This window comes from Cupressus sempervirens, chromosome 8, assembly GCF_028749045.1.
Source record: "Cupressus sempervirens isolate cs-2001-9-10 chromosome 8, ASM2874904v1, whole genome shotgun sequence".
NCBI lineage: Eukaryota > Viridiplantae > Streptophyta > Pinopsida > Cupressales > Cupressaceae > Cupressus > Cupressus sempervirens.
Window position 1 is genome coordinate 333,730,130 of NC_143125.1, and position 16,892 is coordinate 333,747,021.

Below are 16,892 nucleotides of genomic sequence, written 5' to 3' on the forward strand. Positions count from 1 at the left end.
GCTTTTGAGTTGAGAAGACAACTGCCAAACAAGCTTTTTCCATAGGAGTGTAATTGAGTTCATAACCAACTAGGGTTCTACTGATGTAGTAGATGGCTCTTTCTCTTTTGTAGTCATCAAGTTGTGCTAGAAGTGCCCCTAGAGCCGTAGGTGTTGCTGATATGTACAAAATTAGGGGATGACTAGGAATTGGTGGAACCAACATAGGGGGATTGATGAGATACTGCTTGAGATGGTTGAAGCTGCGCTGACATAAAGGATCCCACTTGAAGTTCTCATCCTTCTTTAGTAAATGTGAAAATGGTGTACACTTATCTGCAATCTGGGCGATGAAGCGCCGAACAGATTGGAGCTTTCCTTGAAGAGAGTGAAGTTGTCGCAGTGTCTGGGGAGGAGGCATGTCTAAGATAGCCTTGACCTTCTTGGGGTCGATCTCTATACCTCGTTTAGAAACTATGAAGCCTAGAAGCTTGCCAGATGTGACCCCAAAGACACATTTCTTGGGATTCAGCATGAGATGATATTTGGCTAACCTATCAAAGACTTTCTCCAAGTCAGCAAGATGATCCATGAAGGTATGAGACTTGACCAAGATATCATCCACATAATCCTCCAAAATGCTATGGATGAGATCATGAAAAATGGCTGTCATAGCTCTTTGATAGGTAGCCCCAGCATTCTTTAGGCCAAAAGGCATCATGTTGTAGCAAAAGGTTCCCCAAGGGGTAGTGAATGATGTCTTATGCTGATCCTCTTCTGCAATCTTGATTTGATTATATCCAGAAAATCCATCCATGAGGGACAAAATTTCATGTCCAGCTGTAAGATCTACAATCATATCTATGTTGGGCAAGGGAAAATCATCTTTTGGACAAGCTTTGTTAAGATCTCTAAAATCAGTGCAGATTCTGATGTCACCGGAAGGTTTAGTGACAGGGACCATGTTGGAGATCCACTCTGAGTAGTCGATAGGTCGGATAACCTTAGCAGCTAACATTCTTTCTAATTCAGCTTTGACCAATAATGCCACCTTGGGGTGCATTTTTCTAAGCTTTTGTCTGACGGGCTTGATCTTTGGATCAACTGCAAGATGATGAACTACAAGCTTTGGATCAAGTCCTGGCATGTCCTGATATGACCATGCAAATCGACCAATATTCTCTCTTAAGACCTCAAAGAGGAGGTCAGCTTGGTCTTGTGATAGGGATGCAGCAATGTGAACAAGTCTGGGGATCTCTGAAGAACCAATGTTGACTTCTCGAGTATCCTCAATTAGAATAGAAGACACCTCTGGTCGATTATCTTGAGGAGGCAATGCTAAATCCTCATGTTCTTCTTGTGGCTCTGGATTTTCTTGCTGAGGGGTTCTCTTCGTTGCCTTAGCTAGTCTCAGATTCACCTTAGTTCCAGTTTTGAGTGTATCAAAACTAGGTTGGGGATTTTCTCCAAAATACCCCTTGGGATCTAGCTTGTAGATATAGGCAGAATCTGGCTTTGTTTTCTTGTGAGGAGTTTCAGCTCCCATGAATCTTAGAAGTGCCTCCTCTGATGTGAACTCATCGATGTGCATGACACTTGGTTGGTCCCAATCTATGAGTTGTGGATGGGCGAGTGGTAGGTCAATGAGGTGGATGGATAGTTCTTGGACAATAGAGTCTCCGAGGGAGATTTGGTCTAGGATATCATCGTAGGCTCTCTTTTCAACTTCCTCAGGAATGTCTTTGATTTCGACAAGGTTGCGGTGAATGTTCGAAAAAGCGTGACCGTTCTCATTGGTGCCCCCAGTTGTGGGTATGCCAAAGCCAAGACCTGACTTCGATTCCCACTTGTGTGCGTCGATGGGGCACTGCATGCCTCTTTCTTCTGGTCCTAGACCACCACCTTGATAGTTCCATTTGTCAGTGATGAGCTTATGTTCTTGGGGATACTTTTGGCTGAAGTAATCAAGGCGTGCTTGATTTCTTTGAGGTGCATCCTTATGTAACCATTTGTTGATATCTGGAGTGAGCTCCTCATGAAGAGGGATTTTTGAGGATACAAAGGTTGTTGGGCCAAACTGTTTGTATTGAGGAGGTGGAATTTCCTTAGCTTTGTGATATGTCGGTCGTTCATGGGCATGTGGATCAAGTGGGAGTGCCCCGACAGCAAATGCATCTGACAGACTATACTCTCCACAACCTTTGTTATTGATCTTCACGGTAGACAGGGTAGAGGCAAGGATGGTTTCTGGGTCATTATAAGTGTGGGATGAGCTGGCGATGGATGTGCCGATATCAATTCCAGGGAAATGGTTTGTATATGAAGCTTCAACCGCATTGCAGTAAGCAAAGGGTTCTGGATCGGCATGGATGGTTTCCTCAATGCCTTGATGCAAAAATTTGATGCACTGATGGTAAGTGGATGGAACGGCTTTCATGGCATGAATCCATGGGCGACCGAGGAGGATGTTAAATGGTAGGTTTAGATCAATAACATGGCAGAGTGTCTCTTGGATGACTGGCCCAACCTTGATTGGCAGCAAAATAGTTCCTTCTGTGGTTCTTTCCAAGTTGTCATAAGCTTTGATGGTGATAACCTCACTGATGATATCTGCCTCAGTATACCCAGCTTTTTTTATGAATTTTAGGGTGCAAATATTCAAGGCTGATCCATTATCTATCATTACTCTTTTTACAGCAAAGTTGGATACCATGATGGCTATGCGAAGTGGAAGGGTATGATCTGGGTCGACCATGGGTATGTCAGTAGATTTGAACGATAGGGCACATGAGGATGAGAGGTGTCCAACAAGATTACAAAAATTAGTAGCATTGATATCAGAAGGGACACGAGATTCTATGAGAGCACTGTCAAGGATGTTCTTGTACACAAGACTAGTGTGAAGAAGGTCTAAAATGGAGATTTGGGCTGGCATGTTCCCAAGGTGTTCCAAGATATTGTACTGGCTTTTTGATGGAGCTGATGGTGTTGGTGTAACAGGTGGGCCTGCGATGTTAAATCGCGCTCTTCGAGTGGTGACTGCACACTCATTATTTGGTCCTTGGATATTGATAACATTGATAGAAGGCTCTTTCTCGGATATACAACCGATAAGGCTACCATAGTCTATATAGGATGAAGTGTGGTCATTGTTCTTCCCATGCTGTTGGTTTGGCTGATGGTTGTTGGTGTTGTTGTTGTTGGTTTGGATAGGTGCTTTTCCAGGATTTTGGTTGTGGTGTGGAGGAAAAGCATTTTGATAGATCTATAAGCCTGCATTGGGAGAGGTTTGGGCACCAATAGTGATTTCCTTCCGATCAATGAGGTCCTGAACATAGTCTTTCAGTTTCATGCATCTGAGGGTAGTGTGACCTTTTACCCTATGAAATTTGCAGTACTCATTATCTTTGTACCATGCAGCTTTGGATTGGCTTGGGTCAATTTGCTGGGTAGGAGGAAATTTGATGAGATTTTCTTTGACTAATTTCTCAAAAATGACATCAAATGGCTCACCAAGGGGTGTATAGTTTCTAGGTGTAGGTTGGAATCTAGGCTTTTGTCCTGCAGCTACATTGATGGCATTAGCTTGATTGCTAGACCCTTGAAAGTTGGGTCTTAGAGTGTGGTTTTGATAGCTTTGGTTATTCTGTTGTTGGTAGTTGATAGCTTGTTGATTTTTTGGTTGATATGGTGGGTTGGACTGGTTGTGAGAAGGACCAACAATATTCACATGTCTAGTGTCAGTGACGCCATCTGTTGCAACGTGCTTGTTTTTGTTCCAATACCTAGACTTGTCATTGGAATGTGATTGATTTTGGTTGGCTTCCTTGTAAAGCTTGACCACACCATCTTTAATGAGTCCTTGCTCAAGGATCATTCCTTTCTCTTTGATATCTTTGTAGGTTTGCAAACAGTTCATGGTCATGTGGTGAGCCAAGCTAGGATGGGCATTATCAATAAACATTTTCACAACATGGCGTTCTGGCAAGGTGCAGGATATGCGGGTGGTAAGGGTTTGCCATCTTTGCAGGTATTCGGCAAGGCTTTCTCCACCTTTTTGCTTGGTGTGGACAAGATCAACTATTGATAGCTCTGTTTCAACCAGATGGGCATATTGGGCCACAAATGCCTCAGATAATTCAGCAAAGTTTTTAATTGTACCATAGGGGATTCTATAAAACCATTCAAGAGCTGGTCCAGCTAAGCTTTTGGGAAAAAGGCGCAAGAGGAAGACATCATTGTATGCTACGTCCTGGCAGTGCATGTAAAATTCTTTGATATGTGTGACAGGGTCTCCTTTTCCTCTGAATTTGTCAAATTTGGGTACCTCAAAGTGTTTGGGAAATGGTGTCATGGTAATGGCTCTGTCAAATGGGTAAGGACACACATTCTCAAACTTGAATGTCTTTGGATCATTCCCTTCTTGGATGGCTTTCAGAGCTATCTTCATTTGCTCCCATTCTGAATTGATAGGTGATGGCTGGGGTGCCCCCAATGTAGGAGTACCTTGAGGTAGGTATGTGATGGATGGGGCCACTAAATATGGATGGCTATGAGGGATTTGTTGATAGGGATTGTACATTGTTTGGGCAGCTGCATGGTGGATGATAGGTTGCTGAGGGGGAGGTGGCGCATATTGCTGCATGTGTTGCGAGGCTTGCTGTTGATATGGGATTTGAGTTTGGGATTGAGGAACATAAGCTGGCTGTGGGATACATGGATTGCTTTGTGTAGGTAAGGTATAAGATGGTTGAGAGGCTTGGGGAAAGGATCGGGGGGCTTGTGGGGTTTGACCAATATATGTGGGTTGTGCCCCCATTTGGGATGGTATCTGCAAATAATTGGTGGTTGGCTGGGGTGGTGGATTACCTCCTAGAAGTGGCATTGAAAAGTAGTTGGTAATTGGAGGTAATGGATTAGTTGGTGGTGGAGGTGGTGGGAATTGAAAGCTTGGGAATGGAACTGATGGGGTTTGATAGCTTTGTGGTTGGATTTGGAAGCTTGGTAGAGTGGTGGCAGGGGCTGGGGTCACTTGGGAGCTTGGTAGAAAATTGGTAGTAGCTTGTGGGATTTGATAGCTTTGTGGAGTGAGGATAGTAGCTTGTAGATTTGTGGCTAATGGTATTGAGCTCCCATGACCTAATGGAAATGATGGGATTGTGTGTTGGGCTGCAGTGAACAAGCTAGGGGTGATGAAAGGTTGATTACTTGGCCCCATGGGTGGTATCCCTGTTGTATATTGCTGAGGTTGGCCAAAGATGCTAGCACTGATTTGGGAGATGGGTGGATTTGGAAGGCTGGGTTGGGGAGCAGCAGCAGCAATAGTGAAGGGGGTGAACGGTGAGCTATTTTGGGTAAAGGGGGTTTGGAGCGGAGAGGTATGAACCAAGGATGGAGTGGTGGTGGCTGGGTTGGCTTGCGGCATGGAGATTTCAACTTGGGTGGATGATGGTATGTTTGGGTCTGTTGGATCATATGGATTGGCTGGAGTCTCTTCTTTTGGCATATATTGAGGATAATTTGGATCATAAGAGCCTATGGGTGGTGGTAGCTGCCCAAACAATGGGTGAGATGGATCTGATAATGGAGGGGGTCTTCCAAAGTCAAAGGTTCCTACATTTTCCCTTCAAAAATTAGCCATGATTGTCTCTTTGTTCTTGTCTATAATGGCATTTACCAATACTGCATTTCCTGGTTGGTTCATGAAAGCTTCAATGTCAGTACATGATGGTATAGCTTTCTCTGGGCTGAAGGATGGCTGAGTGCTCAAGGGGGGTGAGGCTGTTCGATCCAAATGATAGGGCTCCATTGTTTCTTTCTTCTTGGCTAAGCGAGTGACGGGTGGCATGAAAAATGCTCCTAGGGATGAGATGCAATAATGCTGATGGATGCAAAAGGGGGAAGGCTTCTCTATGCAAATGATTTCCTAGGTTAAGGCAAAGCTTTACGACAAAACCTAAGGAGGATTGGGTTGGAGATTCTAACTTCAAAGATATGTTGCCAAAGCACGAAAGGTCTACTTTCCTATGTGTAAGCTTGGTGGTGATTGTGTCAACTTAAGGATAGACTGATGATCCTTTAGGAAGAACACGAGATTGACCACTTGTGGATCCCAACCTTTAGCTCAAGGTGATGAGGGATAACAAGTGACAAAGCTGGATCACCCTAGACAATGCTCTGTCAAAGGGATAACCTTGGTGAGATTGATGGATTTGGAAGATTTTAGGAGTGGCAAACTTTTGGCAAAAGTGACAACAATTTTTAAGGCTTGGATGTGAGGTTTTGATTTCTGGCTAGATGGTTTGATTCTAAATGAGATGGATGAGCTAATAATGCTTAAGGGGATAACCTAAGATGGCTGGCTTTTCTACAAAAATGACTCTAAAGTGAAGCTTATCCAAGAAGATGTGGAGAAACAAGGGTGTCTAATCATAGAAATCATGCCTAGTTGGTAAGGCATAAGCAGGATTAACTCCTAAATGTTGGCTAAATTTGATGGTGCGCTCTAACCAGGCCTCTTGAAGTGCTTCGTCGGTAGCTTTGTCCTCTACTTTGTGGAGTTTGGCAATTCGTGGGCTTGGTGTTATTTCTTTTCTCTTGGCTGAAAGTTCTTGGTATGCTAGAGATGGTTTGAGTTTAACTTTGTGGAACTTCTGTTTGGGTTTGGGTTGCTCTGACATCAATTTCTGAATCTGCTTGGCTTTGAGAGATCTTGGTTTTTTTGCTTCAACTCGTTCAACTTCTGGAATAGGCAGTGACTACGCTAAGTATGCCCTAAGCTAGGATTGACCAAGTTTGGCAAACATTCATTCAACAAATAAAAGATCAAGCAATAGATAGAAACAACCAGATAGAAGTTTTTGATTCTCAAAAAGTGATACTTGCGCCAAGGAGTGTGTATGTTCTACAAATGTTTCGATCAGTCTCCTCAAACACATTAACATCCTAGATGGTTGTCTACAAGGCTGACAGTTGGTTTAGCTAAGGAGTCCTCGATATACCCAAGGTACGTGAGGCCCAAATCCGTAGATGAGACCAAAAAGATGTCACACAGCCGAGAGGAGCGGTAACCCACTTCTCCTCTTTCACTTCTCAAGGGTATAAAGTTCCTTGAGGCTTAGCCTGAGTGACAAAATCTTGATCCCAAGAGAGGTGTCTTTCGATTCACCTTCCGATTCTTATACTCCGCCAGAACGCTGGAGTTGAGGTCGTCCAAGGGGTGATGAAATCCCCAAGCAGGCCTCCTAAAAAGAAACAAGGTTTTGGATCCTAATCTTATGCACCCAAGATGGCCTCAAAAGACGACAAGGGGAGAGAAGACTTGGATGACCTTGGGCTAAAAAACACGCTTGTTCTTTTACCAATTGACGCTTAAGTTTTTTGATCTAGACTTTGCAAGCACTCATGTTTAAGATACAATGTTTATTCCAACTTGAAGCGCCAACAAAAGTAAATCGATCGAAGAATGCAAACAATAAGAAGAGTTAGGGTCAACAAAAGAAAACTCGCGCGCCCAAAGGCCCTCCATGTCAAGTATCGATTAATTTTTTTTAAGGCATTCAAGATTGAGTGTGAGTTTGTTTTAAGCCCAAAACAAAAGTGTGTGAGATTCGATTTCAAGCGCGCGCCCGGAGGCTCTCCACGTCAGTTGTTGTTCAATTTTAGTGCCCAAACTTGAAGTGTGATCGATTTAATCTAGATTTTTGATCATTTAAGAATTTTGATAAAGTTAACGCAAAAATTCAAAGACCAAGTGAGTGAGTTAGATTGTGGAACATTTAACACCTTTTTCAAGTAGACCCATCCCCATAAATGGCGTTGAGATTGCAACCAATGGTTAATATTTGATGGGTGATTAGAAAAGAGGTGAGTCCAAGGAACTACTCAAATTGATTTTTGCAAATTTATAGTTTAACTTAACAAGGTTTCTTAAATGTCCAAAAATCAAACTTTACCTAGATTGCATGTGGAAAAGAGATTTGTTTTGTTCAATTTTTAGAAGCTCCAAATGAAGTGTTTGATATTGCAATAGTCAATTGATCCTTAGAATTCAAGATTGGAATTGTTGTTTTAACCATGCATTCAAGGAAAATTTGATTTTAATCCATGGCATTCAAGAGTGATTTTAGCAACATGCATTCACAGAAAAGTGGTTAAACATTCAAGTGTTTTCTTTTGAGCATTCAAGATTGAGATTTTGTGTGTTGTTTTAAGAACTTTGAAGTGCTTTGTTTTAACCTTAGATCATTCAAGATTGTTTTGGACTCAAAAGTGAAAATGACTCTTTGGACTTTGGTTTTCATTCAAGATTTTGTGTTCTAGTTTGCATATTTTAAGCCCAAAAATGATATTCCTAGATTGTTTTGATGCATGAAAATCCTAAGAAACATTCAAGATTTTGCAATAAGACATTTGTTTGGAACAAATAACAAAGCTTTTAGGACAATTTTTGGCAACCATTTAGGACTCTTAGTTTTCATGAGATTTTTTAAAAGAACTTTAGTGTGCACTTAGTGTTGATTTTGAACCTTTTGAAATGGAAACTTGAAGTTCTTTTTAAATTCCCAAAAATGAAGTGTTCCTAATTTTGCATGAATGTATCTAAAACCTTGATGTTGCAAGGATGCAAATGATTAGATTGGTTTAGTTTCACTTGTTAAAAGATTTTTTCTTTTTTGCAAATTTTTAATTTTTCAATGGATTTAAGTATGATTTAGGGGTTCATTTTAAGCACTAAAAAGAAGTGTGTATGATTTTGCTTCCTTAAAAAAAAATGGCCAAGATCTCCCACAAGAAGAAGAAGAAGAAGTAGATGGAATAAGAAGAATATAGACAAGAAGAAGAAGAAGAATTTCAAGTTCTTTGTCCACCTATAAGCTTGAAAAATCTGCAAACACTATGAGATAGATTATGAGTTCCTTTGTCTTCTTCATGCTCATGTGGACCTACAAAACCAATTTATACAATCCTACCAATCACAAAAACAAGAAAAATTAGCCAAAATCAGCAAATGACATACAAAACTTGACTAAAAAAGCTAATGAAGATGACCCATGCGGGGTCCCACCGGGCGTGCCAAAATGTATATGAGCAATGTTAGTATGCTAATAGAAACCAAATTTAAATAAAGCTTCTACAAACTAAACAAAATTCATAAACTTCAAGATAGACTAAGATGAACTCTCAATTGAGAATATGAGCCATTAATGGGCTCTCTCAATGAGAAGCTCTCTTGTTGAGTAGCTTTGTCTAAATAGATAGGATGTATGCTCAATATGCTTCCAAAGGCTTCAATGGATGATGGTGGATTTTTGGTGTGGATAGATGGCTTTAGTATGGATTTGGCTCTCAAAATAGCATTATAACTTTACTTCATGGATTGTGTTATTTTGCAAAGGGGAAGGATCCAATTTATAGGCAAGAGGCTTGAGGGTTTGAGGGCTAAGATGCAAGGATGGAAAAAAGCTTATGGAGGGCTCAGATTGCATGAGAGGAGAGCACATGGATTGTGCTTCCTTATAGCCAATCAAGGAGTGACACATGTCACATGGTGAGAGGATGGAGGAAAGGGGAAGGATGAGTCAACAAAGGAGGCTCAAGGGATAAAATCTTCATAAAGACCCTCATAATGACTTGTAAGAGCAATAAAAGGGCTTGTAAGAGTCATTTATGACCTAGTGGACTTCATAAAGTTTTATGGTTGAGATATTTTGAGGGTGATGAGAGCAATTTCGACTTGGACTTGATTAGGAAAGTTCTAAGCTTGTTTAGGCTTGTGCAAATGATTAGAGGATGGATTAGGATGGTTTAGGATTAGCTTAGGGATAGGCAAGTGGATGACATTTAATGAGGGTGGGTGAAGGAGGAGATATTTGTTAACTTTGGCTTGGGTTAGTAAGTCTTAACTCATGTTTAGGGAATGTGACAAGGTTAGGAGGGGATTAGGATTAGGTTTAAAGACATCTTCTAGAAGAGTCTAGACTTTGGATGAGGATAAAGACTTTCTAGAATAGTCTAGAATTTCCTAGGATGAGGATGAAGACTTTCTAGAAGAGTCTAGAACTTCTTAGGATGAGGATAAATTAGATTTTTAGGAAATAAATAAAGTTTTATTTATTTCAAGGGTTTGGGTTGAGGAGATATTTATTAAAACTTTTTTAATAAACATGAGGATTAATATTTAATCTTAATTAAATATTTTGAGTTGGGGTTAGGGGTAGGAAATGATGGGATTAGCCTTTAATCAAAATTAAAGAAGGATTAGAAGACTTTGGAAGAGGTTATTGGTCTTAAGGAAATTGGCCAAGTTTTGGGAAAAAAATAATTTTTTTATTTATTTTAGGATTTTTGGTCAATTTATTAATTAAATAATTAATAAATAAGAAAATAATGTTTAAATAAGATTTAAACATTTTTGGGAGGGATTCCTTAATAAAATATTTTTAATTAAGATAAAGGGATTTAATGGCATAAAAATTAATTAATTAATTAAATAATTAATTAATTAATAAATGATGATGTCATCAGGACTTTTTTAGAAAATAAAAATAATTTATTTTCTAAAGGTTTTTTAGGTGTCTACAAGATTGAGAAAACACTTCACAATCAACTGGTCAAATGGAAGACTACTAAGTTTTTAAAGAGATATTCCCTGCTATGTTACTTGATTCTCCATCAAAATGTCAATCAATTTATGAATTCTATGAGGTTGGCTACAATTCATGAGGAAGCCATTAGAAAACCCATTGAGATCTAGTGCCCACTTTGGGATATACATGAAATGGATGGTGATTTCATATTATTCATGCAGTGGATAGTAAGGGTACTTAGGAGAACTATCACAAGGTTGCCATAGTCAATTAAAGATGTGTTGAGACCTAAATAGCATCTAGCTAATAAAGGTTATGGGTACAACTTGGGTGATTGGATTCTCAAGCCTTAATTTTCATTGATAAGGCTATATGGGTGTAGACAACCACCTCATAGATTTCATTTGTTCATCCCAGAAAGACTAAGTTTCTTGGAGTTTAAATGGAAGTTACTATGGGTTGACAAGGATATTATTCATCCAAGAAGAAAGGGAAACATGATGCCTCATTTTATAAAGTTTGATGGATATAAAATTGGTTAAAATAAGATCTTTTGGGACTCAAAATTACAACAAGATGTTGAGTACCGTATTTGGAAACTTTGCTAGAGTAGCCCCTATGAATGTTTTTTATGCATATGTGCCCAATTGATATTTTTAATCATATAATGTGTTTCAAGTACTCATTACCCTTCATTTAGTATGTTCATACACCTCAGGCTATTGGTTGAAAGTTTCAAAACATTCGGTGAAGTGTCTTTTGAGCATTTGAGAAATTTGCAATTTTTGCCAAAGTATCAAATAGAGTTCATATGGCTAGTTTGCATTTGAATATCTTATATCTAGTTTAGTTTCATGACTCACCATTTGGGGAGTATCCATTATACTTATTAGAGATCCTATGTTTCATATTTCAAGTCATTTTGATATTTTTTGTCATAGTTTTGAATACCTCAAAGTTGGTTGTTCATTGTTGTCATGTTGATGCATATTGCTCAAAGTTTTGGGAAGCCCTATTATGACCATTTATAACTTTGACCCAATTGACCCTAATGAGATGATTCTTTTTCCATTACATTTAAGGGGTCAAAAACATGTTTTTTTTTGGATTTGAGCTTATGATGAATCTATTTGATTGGTTTCCAAATGCACTTCCAAGTGCAATTTCTAAAGTTTTACTAGTAACCAAGTGTGCATATTGATTGGTAGCCCTATTTAGGATTATGTAACCTTGAAACTATGATAGATGAGACAAAATGGATTTCACCATTGTATTCTACACTAAAAATACTTCACATAGGCCAATTTTCAAGTTTTCATGAATTCATTTGCAAACTTTCCTAAATCCATTTCATTTGCAAAAATCTATGTTTTGACAGGTGGCCCAATTCTGCAATACCTAAAGGCCAACTTAGAACAATTTCCACATTTTCCCATTTATTCATCATGGGCCTAAATTGTACATTCATATTCTCCATATTAAATTCTATCATTGCCCTAGGTTTCATATCCCCAAGTGATCTTTTATACAGTTTTCAAAGACAAAACCACATGCAATTTCATGTTTCTAACGTGTTGTTTGCAGGATAAGTTTAAAGTAGGAAACTTTGGTGATTAATATATTTTATTTAAATTTCATCATAGGATGAAATTTTATGAGTGAAATAATGTGGAATATAGAATAGATGTGCCAAATTTTAGGGTCTAGTTGTTTGACTTGGTCAATTTTTGAAGTCAATTCAGAGGCCTTTTGACACAAAGTTGGTCATTGTCAAGAAAGTTGAAACTGAGTTTTAAATGGTCAACTAGTGTTTAAAATTTCACAAGAAAGTAGATTAAATTAAAGGGTAGATTATTTTAGTTTGAAATAAAAAAATTTAACCAGACCCACTTTGGGACCTGACTAATTCAGTCTAATTGATTGAGTGTTTTGGAGGGCGGAGATTTTTGAAATAATAATAGTAATGAAAATAGTATGAATGATCATGAAAATTATTTTAAAAGGGATAAAAGGTTAAAGAATATGGTTCTAGGTGAATTTTTTTCAATCACAATGCAAGATTCATCATTATGCATATATTGTTACAATCCAACGATCCAGTCTATTGCCGAAGGGGGTATTCATCTTTGCAAGCATGATGATTCGATTTAAGATGATCGAGGTTGCAATTTTAGTTAATATCTACTATGGATCTAATTTAACATTGGGATAAAAATAGTTTGAAATTGAACTGACTATATTATGATACCAATCAAAGTAAGTAAAATAGGACAAATAAGGAGGGAAGTTGGAATCCATCTTAATGAACGGTGTTTCTTGTGTGTGGAAGTATAATAATATCCTATTTGCATGAGTTGGGAATATGACATGGGAAATGGTGTATCATCCTTGCCATGATTGGATCTCATTTACTACAATCTACAATTGGCTCAATGTAAACAAGTAATACAGTTGATATCTATTAAACCTTTTGCAAATCTAAGTCAATTTCTCTTAGCTTGATGTGTACATGGGTAAGAAATAGAGGGTCATCATTGAAATCAAGGTAACATCCCAAAGTGGTGGCACATAATGTGATGTGAGTATATCAGTGTTTTTTAGGAAGAAAGGTAGAAAGTCTAGGCTAATGTAGAGGCTTTGTTATCAACCTTGCCTTCTTAATTTACTAACAAGTCATGAGTAAACTAAATGTGAAGCCTGTGTAGTGGTTGAGATCAAACCTAATATTGATAGCACCATTTTTCACAAAAGATGGAACATATGTATGTGTGAATTTGGAAGTGATGGGTCTGAATAGATAATAGTGAAGATTGAATGTGTGGCATGAAGGATGCCTCTTTGAAAGGGGGCTATTTATTTTACTTAAATGGGAGCGATTAAACATTATCTTCATTGCATATGAAAACAAAGTTATGAGGCTTAATGTGCATACATTTTGAAAGCATTAATCACAAAGAAGAGTATCCATTTTACACCCAAGATCAGTCATGAGATGGAAGAGGTTGGTGAAGATGTGAAAATGTCACTTAGTCTAAGGAAACCTTCACAATTTTACACTTGGATATTGATGATGTGTAGATTGTGCTTGAAAGGGTGGTGGAGACAAGAAGTATGATGATGGTAGCCAAAGTGAATGACCTTACAATTATTTGAATTCATCTCCCATAGCAGTGTGTAAGAATCAAAGTTCAAGGTTCATTGATGATGTTAATCCCACATTTAACAGATGAAAAGGCTATAAAATATTTTTATATGTGCAAACTTATATGTTAAGTGTCTATTGGATATGTTTTTTTAAGAAGTGGGCCTTGTAATTGATGGGGCCACAAGGCCAGTCAGGCGATGAAGACTCGGTATCATTTTGACAAAGCGGGCCTGCATCAATGATGATTTGGATTAGACAAGTAACATAGCATTGTCAATGAATAAGGTGTCATGTGGCACAAGTTTCAAGGAGGCTAAGCTGGAGTCGATGAATAGGTGTCATAACCACACTTTATTACCAAGAAAGGATGTCAAAATAGGGACAAAGTGTGGTGCCTCCATGTGGCATGGTGGGTTTGGATGCCCAACAAGCAAGTGGTGACATTTCTTATAGGTGACATCCACTTGGTTGATGATGTGGCTATGGTGATGAATCAAAAGATGACACATGGCACCCATGGTTGAAGATGGTGATGTTAGCAAGGGACACATGGAAATATCACATTGACCAATAAAGAAATAATTACATCATTGTGCTAAAGTGTGATTGTGACATGTGGCGAGGGTGCTCGATGGAGTCTGATGACATGCAATGCTGACAAGGATCTGAGGGTAAATCAAGGTGTTGATGTGGTAGCAACTAGGACTAGAGGAGAAAATCATATGATGACATGTTTCATCCAAAACTTGACCAATTAACCATATGCAAAAGATAGAAGCATTTCCAAAGGTAATGCTTCAAATAAATTTTGGAGTTTTATTTCATAAGATTGAATGCACAAGCTAAAATTATAAAAGGATTTTAAAATTCAAAGTGCGCCCCACACATTTTAAATGGACTCTTCATATATTATAAAGTTTTAACTTTATAATAGTTTCAAATTTTAAGAAATGGTCTACACATTCCCTACTAGTATGCATGGTTTTCCAACAATAGTTTATGGCTTGATCTTTTAGCAAAGGTATGACTATTATATATCATTGGAAAGGTCTCAAAGAAAACTTTCCAAATTTTTAGTCCAAATGCATGAAGGTCTCATTGATAAGAATTTATTCAATTATTTTTCCAAGTAGGTTGTTTTTCAATTGCTTTCACTCTTGGCTGTTTGTTATTCAATGATGGCAGTTAGAGATTCCTTCTTACAAATTTGTCATCTGGGTAGGGGCCAAACTTGGTGAAGTTTTCTCCCAGCAGTGTTATTTTTCTTTCAAATCATATTGGTGGAGTTTTTGGTAGTTTTTTTAGCAATAGATTTGATATTTTCTCCAAGAGAGTTTTTCATCATTTTGAGAAGTGATTTCCTAGTTTGTTGCAACAATAATGAAAATCATATTCAAGTTTTAGTTGAGGAGAGAGGAGAGAGGTTTTCCTTCGATAGCTAATGAAGAATGAAGATGACAAGTGGAAACCAGAGATCAAATCTAATCCTGCTTCATTCTTCTACATATTCTCTTCTCATTTCATTGTATAGGGTGGGTTCCAAACTTTTGGACAAGTTTCCATAGTTGTGTTTCCACCATTTTCTTTAGCATTCTCTCTTGTATGAACATCAACAATGGAATTCTAGTGTTTAGTTCAGATCTATTTGGTGTTTTATAAGTTATTTTTCATGCATCTTGGATGTACTTGTTTCAAATAAATGAATACAAAAGTAGAAAATGAGCTTAGTTTCATTTTGATTGTTGTCGCATGTCTCTATTGTTTGTAATATGATGTGATGCATGAACAAAGATCATAGATCTTAGTTACAATTGGTTTAGAGTTGTATGTCTTGATGTGTTTTTCCATTGATTCAAAGAATCAAGTAAATTCTTCATATGTTATCACAGGGTTGGATATATCATGTAAGGATCTAATGACTATGAGATTCAATTTGAACTCTGATGTCTAATTCACAAAATGAATAGATAGATCATTGATATGTTGATGTATGTTCTAATTTTTGGAACACCTAATAGATAGAGATTTGATTAGTCATGGGATCTACATGTATTTTGTTCTTTCATATGTGGGTTATGCTAATAATCATCTTACAATCAAAATCTTTTTCCTTTTCATGTTGTAGAGCTAAAAAGGATACTTGCACTTAGCTTGTGAATCTCATAGGTCATGTTAGTATTTATTTCATGTCTTTTTCATTGCATAAGCATAAAAGGATTTGGGGTTTTCATCTACTTAATATAGATTCAAATTTGTGGTTTTTTGCACTGATAACATAATAGAATCCAAGGTCTACCTATCTAAGTTTTGCAGAGCCTAAAGAGAAGAAGGATTTTAGCCTTATAGTGTGCATGGATTCTAAAGAAACTATCTCCATCATAGGAGTTAGCTTCTCTTAGATGAATTGTTTTGTTAGCTACCTAGTAGTTAAAATTATTGTTAAGTCGAGAGCCAACAAAATAGTGACTCTACTAAGGAATAAGTAAGGACATCCATGTCTAGTAATGTTGAAAGTAGTGTTGGAAAATTTGTCCAACATTCATACATCTCTCTATTATTTGCACCCCAGTGAGTTGTCCACTGAAGTGCATAGAGTGATGTTAACGTTTTTCATCTTGAGGAAAAATTCATGCCATTTTGTTTCATGTCACATATGTGAAATGATTCTTGTAGTCTTGTGCAAGATTTTTTGAAAATTTACTCCCAATTTCAAGTTGGGCGGTGACTCTTGTCTCTAACAAGTGCTTGGAAAATTTCTATAGTATTTTATATTGTGAAACCTTGGAGGAATTACCACAAGACAAGTTGGAATAGTAGCCTTGTTATAGATCTAGATTTGGCTTCATTTTCATGAAGGAGGATTGATTGCAAGGTTCTCAAGGAATTCATCTCTCATAGTAAAAGATATTGGTGTATGAAACACATCAAGTAAGTATTCACACTTTTGAGTTTTAACTTACTGAAGTATATAGCTGTAGTGTGAAAACTCATAAGGAGAAGAACTATTGCTTCAACTTTATCTCAGATTTGCTAGATGTGTGCAAATCTTGTGGAGATTAAAATTGTGAAAGATTTTGATATATATCCACCAATATTTGTAGTGTACAATGAGTTTTACTTCTTCCTTTTGGTAGAAAATTAGTGCCTCTATTTGGTGTTTTCAACACTAGGAAAAAGAG